Raw genomic sequence first — 14513 nt, forward strand, 5'->3', positions numbered from 1 at the left:
AGTTTATGAACAACTTGGATTAAGAACGCTGCAAACCCAGAAGTAGGTGTTTTGGTTTGTGAACATGTTTTGCTTCCTGTTGAGTGTTTTCCATTTGTAAACTGAGTCCCCCGCTGCTATGGGAAAGCACGCCTTCGTTTAAGAATACTTTGGTTTAAGAATGGACTTCCGGAACAGATTAAGTTCATAAACCAGGGTACCACTATACCGTGGTACCTAGGGTTACAAACACCTTAGGTTACAAACACTTCAGGTTACAGACTCCGCTAAGCCAGAAGTAGTACCTCGGGTGAAGAACTTTGCCCCAGGATGAGAACAGAAGTCGTGCTGCGGTGGCATGGTGGCAGCGGAAGACCCCATTAGCTAAAGTGGTACCTCAGGTTAAGAAAGGTTTCAGGTTGAGAACGGACCTCGGGAACCAATTAAGTTTGTAACCAGAGGTACCACTGTATTCTGTAATATGTGGTGAAATGCTGAGACTGCAGCATTGCAGGGGGTCGGACTCTCAGTGTACCTGCCAACTCTACAATTCTATGAGATAGCCAAGTTGACACACGCACACATATTTCAAAGGAAACTGTTATGACCAATATTTATTTATTTTAATAGATACGGGCCAATCAAACCTATCACATCTCCTTTTATCTCTCCTTTACTGGGATTACCATATTATTAATAACAGGACCTCTGGAAATACGCAGCTCCTTTTTGTAAAAAGAAACAGTACATTTCTCACGTTATTGTTTAATCCTCCCTCTTCACCTCCTTAATCCTAATCTGTGACATCACTACAGTGTCCACAGGTTTCTGATTTCATTGGAGGAAACGGCAAAGGAAATTCAAAAGCAGAAGTAGAAAGCTTTTATCCCGGCTACAACCATTATTCATAAGACCTCAACATTTATCAGATTATAAATGCATGCTTTTGGTTCACCAGCCAATATTGCACAATGAGCACTCACACTTCATAGAATCATAGAATCATAGAGTTGGAATAGACCACAAGGGCCATCAAGTCCAACCCCCTGCCAAGCAGGAAACACCATCAGAGCACTCCTGACATATGGTTGTCAAGCCTCTGCTTAAAGACCTCCAAAGGAGGAGACTCCACCACACTCCTTGGAAGCAAATTCCACTGTCGAACAGCTCTTACTGTCAGGAAGTTCTTCCTAATGTTTAGGTGGAATCTTCTTTCTTGTAGTTTGGAACCATTGCTCCGTGTCCGCTTCTCTGGAGCAGCAGAAAACAACCTTTCTCCCTCCTCTATGTGACATCCTTTTATATATTTGAACATGGTTATCATATCACCCCTTAACCTCCTCTTCTCCAGGCTAAACATGCCCAGCTCCCTTAGCCGTTCCTCATAAGGCATCGTTTCCAGGCCTTTGACCATTTTGGTTGCCCTCCTCTGGACACGTTCCAGTTTGTCAGTGTCCTTCTTGAACTGTGGTGCCCAGAACTGGACACAGTACTCCAGGTGAGGTCTGAACAGAGCAGAATACAGTGGCACTATTACTTCCCTTGATCTAGATGCTATACTCCTATTGATGCAGCCCAGAATTGCATTGGCTTTTTTAGCTGCCGCATCACACTGTTGGCTCATGTCAATCCACTTTATATGTGGGTGCCCTTTGCGGGATCATGCATGGGGCTACAGTTCCCAGGGAACTCTCTAGTAGATGGGGGCTGGCTTGCTTCTCAGTGTTGTTATTCAGAGGTTCACACCCAGCCTCAGTAATCAAGTTTCTTGCTGGGAGGCGTGGCCAGCCCCATTTATAAATAGGGGGTGGCGCTGACAATAGCCAGGCAGTCGGCTCTGGAGATTCACCCTCCCTACCATCCCTTTGTTTAATATTTTCTTGTTTGCAGGTTAACTTTTTCTTCCTGTTTAGCAGGCGCTGCTACGGTCTTTGGCTGGTTGCTGTTGAAGGACAGGGAAGAAATTTTCCTGCATTGGCAGGTTTTGTCTTCCCCGTAGCAATTCGTCACAACTTTTGTGGCGGTTACGGCCTTGGGTGGAATCCTTTAGTCTTTTCTTCCCTATAATGGCAGGGGAGGGTGAAGTGGTGACTCACCCCCCTGCGGTGGCAATTCCAGGGTCCCCTTTTAAAGTGGTTATATAAATGGGTGTCACTGGCCATACATACACTGGAAGGTCATCAGTGAACTACCCTGCTTGCAGGGATATGGGCTGGGCTGCCTGCTACACTTACATCTCGCAGAGGACCCCCATTTCCCATTTACCCTGAAGTGCCCCCATTCCCCCAGCTGGGGACCTGAGAGGGATACACTCCCAAGGCCAAAGCCAAGGTCTTCCTACATTTGGTAGTTTAATAAAGCTGTGGCCTAATTTTAATTCCATACCACATAGTCAGAGTCTTTATTCCTTCCTTATGATCCCTGGGGGCTGGGGCTGTCGCGCCTGGTCATGCCATGTCTTTCTGCCCGAGCTAGCTGAGGACCTGCCATCATAGATTTCCATGGATGCTGAGGCTCCTTTGAAACTCTTTCACTTCCATCTTCCTGGTCGGTCTGTTTGGTCTTGTCTATCTTCAACAGATCTCATAACTGTGGAAACCCACAGAACTGAGGCAAAGGAACAATAGCTTGTAAAATGACTGCAACTGATTGGTTACTCACTTTCCCACAGTGATCTTTATTTCTGCCAAGCGGTTCCTCATACTACCATGCCTCTTCTGCAGTATTTTTTTTAGGTTTGGGTGTAACGGTCCACAAACGGCACCTCCTTTCTCCTGATGCCCTTAACTTTGCCAAGTAATTCCCACAACCAATAACATTGAATCAGCATAGCTGTCAAGCATCCCTTATTTGGCGGGAAACTCCCTTATCCCAGCGCCATTTCCCGCTGCTGTCCCGGATTGATGATGTCCCTTAAATTTCCCAGGTTTCAAAGGAAGCAGCTCCTCTCCCTCCCTCCCTGCTGGCCAGGGAGGAGGGAGGCTCCAACTGTGTTGCTTGGCTGCGTTGCTCACCCAATAAGAAGTCTAAGAACGACTGGGGGGTGGAGCTTGCATGCCTTGTGCCGATCAAATCGGCCGTGTTGCCTGGGGACGCACCTTTGCTCAGTGCTTCCCAGCGGAGAGGTGACGGTGGTTTTCCTTGCTGCATCCCCTTTGCCGGGTTGCTGAGCTGTGGGAACCACCGTGTGAGGCTTCGTTTGGCTGCTGGCTGGGCTTTCTGCCTTTGGTTTGGAGGGGCTCAGAAGTTGAACATTCCCGTGCCCGGAAAATCACTTATTTTGGCTGCTGATCCCTTATTTTCGAGGCTGCTGGTCCCTTATTTTCAAATCTGTAAGTTGACAGCTATGTGAATCAGCTCTTCCCCACACACACACCCTCTGATAGCACAGCAGATCTTTGTTAGTGAATCTAATAGGGAGTCAGTTGCCCAGCAGCACCCCCTTTGTCTGCCATTGGTTCTGTTACTCTGATGTCACAGCGTATGATGTCATAAAGAACCATGTGCTACCTTGCTGGCTGTTAATGAGCAACAGGGGAACTTACTTTTCAAATGTTGAGGTCCACCAGCAACCTTTGCTAAACTAAACAACAAAGCTTTGTGTTGATGCCAAGCACTTTAAAACGATGCCTCGCTGTTGAGTTGAACTAAACCACGTTGGAGCCTTTCTCCCCAGTGCGCCAAGACTAGCACCAGCCAATACTGGTCTCTCTCACAATGGGATGACTTTTGCAAAACTGCAAGATTGTAGGCTTTCTTTTCTCTCCAAAATAAATAAATGAATGTAGTGCCACTGGTTAATTACTTGATGAAAACATTCCTCTCTCTCTCTCTCTCTCTCTCTCTCTCTCTCTCTCTCTCTCTCTCTTTCTCAATTAGATTTAATTAAACTGATGTAACTTTTGGACCAGAGTAGACAAATAGGATGGCTACTATATATACTACTATACACTTGAAAGAGAAGTTGCTGAATTACAACTCCTTACCAAACTAAAAACCATGGAGACACCTGGTCTGAATAGAGATATTGATGTCCCATTATATATACTAAAGCAAATTTTGGTCATCTATCCCTTTAAAAATCCCTTGCCCTTCCCTGTGGAACCAACTGACATAACAGTCATCAACAGTTATAAGGTTGAAGCGACCTTCTTCAGAGTATCTGACGATGTGTGTACTACACACGAAAGCTCATACCTTGAAAGCTTATATTTAGTTGGTCTTAAAGGTGCCACTGGAATTATTTTCAAAGATTTTTTTTCCATCTTCCATCTTGATATTTATTATGAGGGTGGCTACTAGTTCAGACCAAACGGGAGAGCTAAGAAGCTGTGGGTTTCCACATTCACCATGAAAGCATCTCAGAGGAAAGAAGCCCACATCAGTCCACTTTTAGGTCCCAGAGAGATGTAAAGAAGAACACTTAGACCGAAAAGGCTGTTCTGAACTTGACATGTGCATTTCCTCAGCTGAATGTACAGCACTGGAATACTTTGTTCTGCTCTTTGCAACGTGTGCTGCAATCAACGGCAACATTTTGGAGAAAGGAACAGAACAGGTTTTTTCAGCTGACTCACCTGAACTGCCTGCCTGAAGCCTTTCAAGACTCAACTTTTTGCTATGCCTTGAATGACTCCCAACTAGGGCAGCAGTCCTATACACATTTACCTGGAAGCAAGTCCCACTGAATTCAGCATTGATTATTGGTTCAGAATAGCTGTGTATTGCAGAACAGATTCTGCTGTCTTCCCACAAATACCGGGCAATTCTTCTCCTGATCGTAAAGACTGCTTCTTGGTGTTCAGCACATGGGTAGCAAGCAGTAAACAAATCCAAAATAAACCATTTATTTCCCTTGCATATGTGGGTCAACGAATGACTTTCCATTCTGGTGAGTCACTGAGTTCCTCCAAACCCTTAAGGTGTACTGCAAATGAAAAATGTGGTTTGCATTGGAATGCAGTAATGCATAAGGCTTGCTGGAAGACTCAACTTTCGCTCCTAAGTCCAAAAATCAAGGCTTTTTGACTGTCAGATATATATATATATATCCCTTTACAATGAAAGCATAAAACACCCCCTCCTCAAACAAGCATTTAAGCCCAGGAACACGAGTTTGCACTTCGTCTAAGGCCTACCCACCCAGTGAGCCAAAGTGTGTTCTTTCTGGGTGGCTCAGAGAATAGCACATTGCAGTGGAAACACCCATTTATTTCATTTACTGCCATTTATAATATTTTCCACTAGTTGGAGATAATGAATTCATCCATATTTGCCAAGATTATGCAGCTTATTTATTGCCAAAATTATCCAGAATCTTTTTTCCCTTTTTTCTTTTAAAGGAAAGAAGCCATTGCCCATGATTTTCCATGAGTGCCTAGTGGTTCTTTTGGAACGAAAGTTACATCCTTGCTATTAACAATGCATTACAATAGCTTTGAACTCTCCTGCTTGTAGCTGGGACAGATCCCTCAAGGACACTTGCTTCAAGACTTTTAATTGTTTGGGATAATTAAAGGCAGGCCAGAAATCTGGAACTGCCATTAGTTCTCCTCCATGTGCGAAGGCACTCTTTAATAGTCTTCTCACAAAAGCAGAGGGGTATCGGCTCATCTATAGATGATTTCCCAAATTTTAGTTACTCCTCGTTCCTTTTAGCTAAGCCGTGTGACTCACAACAGCCATTCTGCCTGACAAAGCCAAGCAGAATGTGGGACTGATCCTCAAGTTTACTGCACCAGTAAATGCTCAGAAGGAAACCCATGACTTCAATGCATCGTTTAATACCTCCAGGCTCACCAATCTGTGCTAAGTTCTCTGTGTGTGTGTTCTTTGCATATGTGGAAACAACTGAGAGTGGAAATCAAGTCCAAACAACTTCTGTAAGACACTGTGATCCTAGATTTCTTGTTCCTCTCGAGGGCACTGCTCCCAACACCCCATGTACTGAGTTGTTAGTCAGCCAGGATGTCTGGGCTGTTATGGGGTCCAAGGATTACACCCATGGTGTTGGGTGGAAGGACCCTGAGTGAGAGGCAGGGCATGGAAGACCTCCCAGGGTGAGAGACTGGGAGAGGAAAGGAAAACTCCCAGGTAAGAGCTGGGAGGGTCCAGCACTTTCAGTGGGAGACAAGGATTAAGAATTACAGAGATACCTCTGGTTACGAACTTAATTCATTCTGCAGGTCCATTCTTAACCTGAAACTGTTCTTAACCTGAGGTACCACTTTAGCTAACGGGGCCTCCCGCTGCCACCGCACAGCCACCGCATGATTTCTGTTCTCATCCTGAAGTAAAGTTCTTAACCCGAGGTACTATTTCTGGGTTAGCGGAGTTTGTAACCTGAAGCATCTGTAACCTGAAGCGTCTGTAACCTGAGATACCACTGTACCTTTTCCAGGTCCACCACATCTTTCATATGTGGTGGACCTGTAAAAGGGTAAAAGAGTATTGGAAAATAATTCATAATGAACGGGAAAAAATGTTTAGAAGTACTTTTCAAAAAAACAAAACCAGAGTCCTTTTTGTTGGGGGGTAATTCAGACTGAAATTCTCAGGTGTAAAAAAAAAAAAAAAAAAAAGATTATTTTTGTATGCCACTACTGCAGCCAGTGTTTCATTAGCCCAACAATGGAAAACGAGTGAAGTCCCAACTAAAGAAGAATGGCAACTTAAGCTGAGGGAATATGCGCAGCTTGCGGACCTAACATATAGAATAAGAGAACAAGAAGAGCATATGTTTAAAGAAGATTGAACATTGTTTATTGAATATATGAGGGAAATTGTGCACACTAGAAATCGTGGGCAGCATTAAGATAAATTCAACATGGTAAATACCCTAAGTTTTGATGGATGTAATAATGGAATACTGAATGGTTTCATTTTTGTAAAATATGCAGGGATTTATGCAAGTATTCTAAATGAGAGAGAGAGAGAGAGAGTGTGTGTGTGTGTTACCTTTGAGAGAGCACTCTGTTTTCTTTTTTCTTTCTCTGTTTTTGTTTTTATTTAGATAAGTTTCTTTTATCTCACTATTATGAAAAAGCTTCAAAAAAATCTTATGGGAGAAAAGACGAAGCCAATGGGACACCTTAGTTCAGCTGGCATTATAATCCAGTTGTAGAAGTCTTGTCAGTTTCTCCCAGTTTACTACACTAGATCCAAACATGGTAGTCAAAGGATGCCTTCCAGAGATGCCAGCATAGGCAGTGGAGAGGGATGTTGGGGGCTGCTGTCGAAGAACAGTCAGAGGGAACCATTTTGGCCTACCCTAATCGTCAGGGAGGCAGCCAATGGAAGTCTAGCATCTTGTTTCCTTCTGGGAAATTGTAGCAAGGACAGTCCCAAGCCATATTCTTCTATCGGAGTTGCTCTGTTAGCATGTGAGCACGATAGATCTTGCCTCACTGCAGGTGGCTGAAGCAAATGGCCTTTGAGGTTGCTTCCAATTCCATAATCCTATAAGTCTTTCCCTGAAAAAGAAATGTGAGCTGGAAAGATGGTAATAAAAAGTAGAGCAATAATTCTAAACGAAGACAAATAGAGAAGGCTGGCTTTGTGTTTTTTTTCACAGCTCGGCATTAAAGCAAAGTTAGAGCAGTAAATTTGCACGCAACAAATTCTTTCTTTCATTCTATTATCATTATTTGCTTTGGCACTGTTCGGGGCTGTGGAGGCAGGAGAAGGAATGGGGCATTCATACCCCAATGGGAATAACTCAGCAGCCAAACCAATACTCGACATTAAATTTTCTGATTCACAGGGCTGGTGTGGATACTGAATTAATTTGCTACTAACGGGACATTGAGTGGAGATGGAACCAAGCCACAATGAGAATGGAGACATTGCTTTGGAAGTAAATGGCTATGATTTGCAGGGGTGGGAACAGAGTCTTGGCTATTTATAGATTCACAAAGCAGATATCACTCTGCAACTCTCCTCTGTGCTTCATACAAATTATCTCCTCCGTACGGAAGCCACTTTAATAGATGGGTAACCCTATAGTACAATTCTCTGTTTTGCATTCGACTCCTTCTCCCTCCTGCTATCTAATTTTATCCATTATTTATTGATTTAAATTATTTATATCCCATGTTCAAAATCAATCCTCAAAGCCACTTACAAATATATACGCACGCACGCACTGACAACAAAACCATACGCACACACGAAATGCAGCAGATCTTTAAACAAGGTAAAGTGATCAGTACAATGAAAAAACAACAGATTCAAGGATAAAATGCCATTCGAAGGGGGGGGAATATTCCCAGCACCCATCTCAAAATGGGGAGGGAGGGAGCCTTCTTGATCGCAGAGCTGTTATTCCTGGTTTAACAGGATCGAGATCTGAATCTGCAAAGTATCGGCCTCCCTTTTCTTTATATATATATATATTTAATTAAATTTTCTGTTTTACAATTTAAAGTACTCATTTTTACATCCTTAAGCTATCAATGACTTCCCTTCTTCTCTGTCCGTGGTTTATTTTTTATATCATAAATACCTGCATATTTTACAGAAACTAAAGTATTCCATTATTGCATCCATCTAACTTATATACACTGTTGAATTTATCTTAATGCTGCCTACGTTTTCAAATATACACCATTTCCCCCCATATATTCAATATACAATGTCCAAACTTCTTTAAACGTATGTTCTTTTTGTTCTCATATTCTATATATTAAGTCCGCAAGCTGCACATTTTCCATCAGCTTAAGTTGCCATTCTTCTTTGCTTGGGACCTGGCTCATTTTCCGATTTTGGGCTAACAAAACACAGGCCGCAGTAGTGGCATACATAAATAAGTTTTTTTGACACCTGGGAATTTCAGTCTTAATTATCCCCAACAGAAAGGACTCTGGTTTTGGGGGGGGCAAGTACTTTTGAACATTTTTTTCACTTTGTTATAGATCATTTCCCAATACCTTTTTACCCTTTGCTCCTGCACCCAATCAGAAGCCACGTCGGACGTCCGGGTTCCAAAAAACATTCACAAACTGGAACACTCACTTCCAGGTTTGCAGCGTTCGGGAGCCAAAACGTTCGACTCGCAAGGCATTCACAAACCAAGGTATGACCGTACACTTTTACAAGTCCACTCCAAATGAAAGAACGTACTTTCAACCTCTTTGCATCTCCAGAACTTACCTGATTCAGCCTTGTACATCTTGGCAAGCCTACTCCCTTTTCTGAAATAACAGCAACAGTAATGGTACCGGTAAGAAAAGGAATCAAAATGGCTGCATATGTCAACACTGAACATGTCTCTCCCACCGAGGCTTCTCTGACATCCTCCCTCAATCTCTTGAAGGTCAAGTGCCTGGAGGCTGTTGGAGGTTGGTTGGCGGCTAACAGATCGAGGTTGAATCCTGACAAGACAGAAGTACTGTTTTTGGGGGACAGGAGGCGGGCAGCTGTGGAGGATTCCCTGGTCCTGAATGGGGTAACTGTGCCCCTGAAGGACCAGGTGCACAGCCTGGGAGTCATTTTGGACTCACAGCTGTCCATGGAGGCACAGGTCAAATCTGTATCCAGGGCAGCTGTTTACCAGCTCCATCTGGTACGCAGGCTGAGACCCTATCTGCCTGCAGACTGCCTCGCCAGAGTGGTGCATGCTCTGGTTATCTCCCGCTTGGATTACTGCAATGCGCTCTACGTGGGGCTACCTTTGAAGGTGACCCGGAAACTACAACTAATCCAGAACGCGGCAGCTAGACTGGTGACTGGGAGCGGCCGCAGAGACCACATAACACCGGTCTTGAAAGACCTACATTGGCTCCCAGTACGTTTCCGAGCACAATTCAAAGTGTTGGTGCTGACCTTTAAAGCCCTAAACGGCCTCGGTCCAGTATACCTGAAGGAGCGTCTCCACCCCCATCGTTCTACCCGGACACTGAGGTCCAGCACGGAGGGCCTTCTGGCAGTTCCCTCACTGCGAGAAGCCAAGTTACAGGGAACCAGGCAAAGGGCCTTCTTGGTAGTGGCGCCTTCCCTGTGGAACACCCTCCCACCAGATGTCAAAGAGAACAACAACTACCAGGCTTTTAGAAGACATCTGAAGGCAGCCCTGTTTCGGGAAGCTTTTAATGTTTGATGTATTATAGTATTTTAATATTCTTTTGGAAGCCGCCCAGAGTGGCTGGGGAAGCCCAGCCAGATGGGTGGGGTATAAATAATGAATTATTATTATTATTATTATTATTATTATTATTATTATTATTATCAAGCCATGCTCAGCTTGTGCTGCAGCATGGACTCTTATGGACTCTTATGGGGTGGCTTCTGTCTGTGCACACAGAAGTGCCTTCAGGTCCTAAAAGGGACTATTTGAACTCTGGTCACTATTGGACTCTGGTCACAGCTAAAGGTGCATAGGGAGCCCTTTCGCACATTCTGCTGAGCCTGTGTAGGGTGAGGGAAGGGCAGTGCGCAGCGGGTGGGACTTGACCCCTTCACCCCCTTTGTACATTCAGCAAACACTCATGTGTGTACAGAGCTGCTTGGGAAGATCTCAGTTTTAAAGTTTCCCCCATTGCATACTTGAGAGGTAAAGGTAAAGGTCTGTAAAGACCCCTGGAGGGTTAAGTCCACTCAAAGGTGACTATGGGGTTGCGGAGCTCACCTCGCTTTCAGGCCGAGGGAGCCGGCGTTTGTCCACAGACAGCTTTCCGGGTCACGTGGGCAGCATGACTAAACTGCTTCTGGCACATCGGAACACCGTGACGGAAACCAGAGCGTACGAAAACACCGTTTACCTTCCCGCCGCAGTGATACCTATTTATCTACTTGCACTGGCGTGCTTTCGAACTGCTAGGTTGGCAGGAGCTGGGACAGAGCTCACCCCGTCGCAGGGATTCGAACCGCCGACCTTCCGATCAGCAAGCCCAAGAGGCTCAGTGGTTTAGACCACAGTGCCACCCGCGTCCCTGCATACTTGAGAGAATTGCACACAAAGCCTCCTTAGGCATTGTTCAAGTAGTTGCCCATTTTAGCTATGAAAAAATATGTGAATAATATTCATATACTCCTTATGGGTAGTATAAAAGATAAAAAAAATAAAAATATTTCCACCATTGAAATAAATTGAAAGGAGGGATCAAAGATGAAGCATTTCAGAAAACATTTCCCTATTTGTCACGAAGAGCTTTGCAGAATAGAAAAAAACAAACACATGCACATTCATACAATGTATTTTTGTTCAGAATTTGTCCTGAGACACAAGCCAAGCCTCAGAGGTCCCATACCTACTCAACATAAACCACTGTAGCTTCGCAATGAAATCTGAAAACGCAATTTTCATCCAAGAGCAATAGGCCTAAAGAGAATACAAACAAATGAGAGCGAAAATACACAAAGTCAATTGCATGCTCAAATATAATCTTTCAAAACAAAAGATTTTTTTTGCGACGCATTCATGGAACATTTGTTCTAAATTGGCTAAGTGACGGTGATTTTTTCTAGTACGGCATTCGTGTTCAGCATCATACACTATCTTTCCTATGCTGGTTTTTTTACAAGGAAAGGGGTCCAGCGTATTGTCGCTACTCCTCTGTCTTGCTGCAGCTCTTCTCGTAGGTGGGAGTTGGATTTTACATTTTTCCCTCCTGTTGTTCTTCAAATCAAAATTGCCCTCCCAAAGCTACCTTTTCACATGTGGAGTAGAAAGATGCAGGAAACACAGAGGTCTTTTCCTCCTTCAAATGAAAAAGGAGTTTGGTGAGGAGTAATGTGGAGCTGAAAAGGTACCAGAGAGGAAAGGGTTAATTAACCACAAGCTACTCCACCCTTTTTTCACTCAGATGGAATCTGCCCAATGTCCCTTTTGGGTTGTTTTAAAAAAAAAAACCATACAGAGGAAGAACTCTAACATCTGCTGAAAAAAAATGCAAAATGAACATTAATTGTGTTTTTTAAAAGGTAGTTTATCCTCTTTTTCATTTTCAAATAACAGCCTAACTGCTACACATTGCAAAGAGGAATTCTGTACCAAAGAAACTCGGAATTTTATTCTTGGACTGGTAGATAACCACAAGACATCTCTCCCAATTTTCCAACCCCAGATACATTTTTCTTCATTTTCAAACTTAAAAGGAGGAATGCTACATTGGCATAATAATCTCACCCGACTCACCAGACCCAAGATGTGCCTCTCTAAGGAGCCACATCAAATAGATGTATGCAAACAGAACTTGGGGCTTGTTCTTCTGGACTGGCTGAGATGGACCTAGTTGGGGCCAGCGAATGTAGGGATGAGGAAATGGGCTTGCTGCTCATTTCTTGGCAGATTCCTAGATTTTAGGAGCTACAGGGAGCTGCTTTTTACCTCTTCCCCATCTTCCAACAGAGAGCACCCCCAGGGCTTCATAACTTTGAACAGCACAAAACTTCTCCTCCCAAATCTACAGTGGTACCTCGGGTTAAGAACTTAATTCGTTCTGGAGGTCCATTCTTAACCTGAAACTGTTCTTAACCTGAGGTACCACTTTAGCTAATGGGGCCTCCTGCTGCCGCCCCATGATTTCTGTTCTCATCCTGAAGCAAAGTTCTTAATCCAAGATACTATTTCTGGGTTAGCGGAGTCTGTAACCTGAAGCTTCTGTAACCTGAAGCTTCTGTAACCTGAAGCATCTGTAACCCGAGGTACCACTGAATTTCCCCAGGGGGAAAAAACACAGAATCAAGGTGCCAAAAAGTTAGGACCATTGCCATCTCTGTCTGGAAGAATTTCTGTGCTATAACAACTATCTAACGTACAAAGCTTTAGCAAGTAAATTTAGGATAGTATTCAACTAACTGTTACTCACTGAAATTAACGGCCATGCTTAAGTCAGGTCCAGTAATTTCAATAGATCTATTCTTCTATTGCAGCAGTATGACTTGACCCCTGTAGGCGCACCCCATTGTCTCTTAAGACAGATGGGTGCCAACAACCATTTTGAGAAAAAACTTAGTTAAATACCAGCCCTTAGCAAGTATATTCTGGCACTGAGATTTTGCTGCTCATTGCTTACTAGGGGCTGCCACCTCTGCTCATTCCACTTGTCAGTCCAGCCTACCAACTAACCTCCTGCTTCTCCATAGCTGGCCATCCCCTCTTCCCTTTTCACCCCATGAATCCTTGCATATCCCCTCACAGATTGCTCAAAACTCCCCTCAAAGTTTGCTCCACCCAACTTCATGTTGTTGTTTAGTTGTTTAGTCATGTCCGACTCTTCGTGACCCCATGGACCTGAGCACGCCAGGCACTCCTGTCTTCCACTGCCTCCCGCAGCTTGGTCAAACTCATGCTGGCGGCTTCGAGAACACTGTCCAACCATCTCATCCTCTGTTGTCCCCTTCTACTTGTGCCCTCCATCCTTCCCAACATCAGGGTCTTTTCCAGGGAGTCTTCTCTTCTCATGAGGTGGCCAAAGTATTGGAGCCTCAGCTTCAGGATCTGTCCTTCCAGTGAGCACTCAGGGCTGATTTCCTTAAGAATGGATAGGTTTGATCTTCTTGCAGTCCATGGGACTCTCAAGAGTCTCCTCCAGCACCATAATTCAAAAGCAACAATTCTTTGGTGATCAGCCTTCTTTATGGTCCAGCTCTCACTTCCATACATCACTACAGTGGTGCCTCGCAAGACGAAAATAATTCGTTCCGCGAGTCTTTTCGTCTTGCGATGTTTTTCGTCTTGCGAAGCATGGTCCGTCACAACTGTGCCTCTTCAAGCGGCTTTTTAAAAAAAGCACAAGACGTTTTCGTCTTGCGAAGCAAGCCCATAGGGAAATTCATCTAGCAAAGCAACGCAAAACCAAAAAATCCTTTCGTCTAGCGAGTTTTTCGTCTTGCGAGGCATTCGTCTTGCGGGGCACCACTGTACTTGCTCCAAACCACCCAACTTCCCTCACAGCTCACCTCAACCCCTTTGAAAGGAGGATGGGAAGTGTTTCAGGGAGCAGTTTGCCTATCTAATGGTGGGGGGACATGCTATGCAAAAAACCCAACAACTTTGCTCCAAGACAGGATGCCCTGTATCTTAAAAGAAAAAGGTAAGTCCCCAAAGTTGCCTGCGGAAAAATATTCCACAAACTGTTTAGGCAGTTTGGTCCTTGGCTGATCTTTTTTAGATTTAGGAATTTATTCCTGATGCACAGCCTAAAACTGTCTCCCCTGTTGTTTAAACCCACTGATCTTTCACCTCTGTTTGGTGGATAAAATGAACATTTCTTTTAAATCCAGGGCATTGCATTTAAAGGAGGAGGAGGAGGAGGAGGAGGAGGAGGAGGAGGAGGAGGAGGAAGAAGAAGAAGAAGAAGAAGAAGAAGAAGAAGAAGAAGTCTAACATTTAGAATTTCTTTTTGCAAACTTGGATGACCTGAACTGAAATAAACTTAAAACGAACAGTTTCGCAAACACCTTCTTTTCATTCGACTCCTTACCTGCTCTGTCAGGGCATTAATTTAATGCCTATCATAATTCCATGGAAGAGCATAAGCTCACTAAAGCCCACCATATCAGCCTGATCAGCATAGTAAGAAAGATCCGATGAG

General features: G+C 44.1%; 1 long non-coding RNA gene across 1 annotated transcript in view; it reads right to left on the reverse strand.

Annotated features, from left to right (window-relative positions):
• Window positions 1-14513, reverse strand: part of LOC309528336 — a 187799-nt gene that overhangs the window by 48717 nt on the left and 124569 nt on the right. The gene's annotated exons all lie outside the window — the stretch shown is intronic.

The sequence above is a fragment of the Podarcis vaucheri genome (genome assembly GCF_965113315.1).
Source record: "Podarcis vaucheri genome assembly, chromosome: 3".
Lineage (NCBI taxonomy): Eukaryota > Metazoa > Chordata > Lepidosauria > Squamata > Lacertidae > Podarcis > Podarcis vaucheri.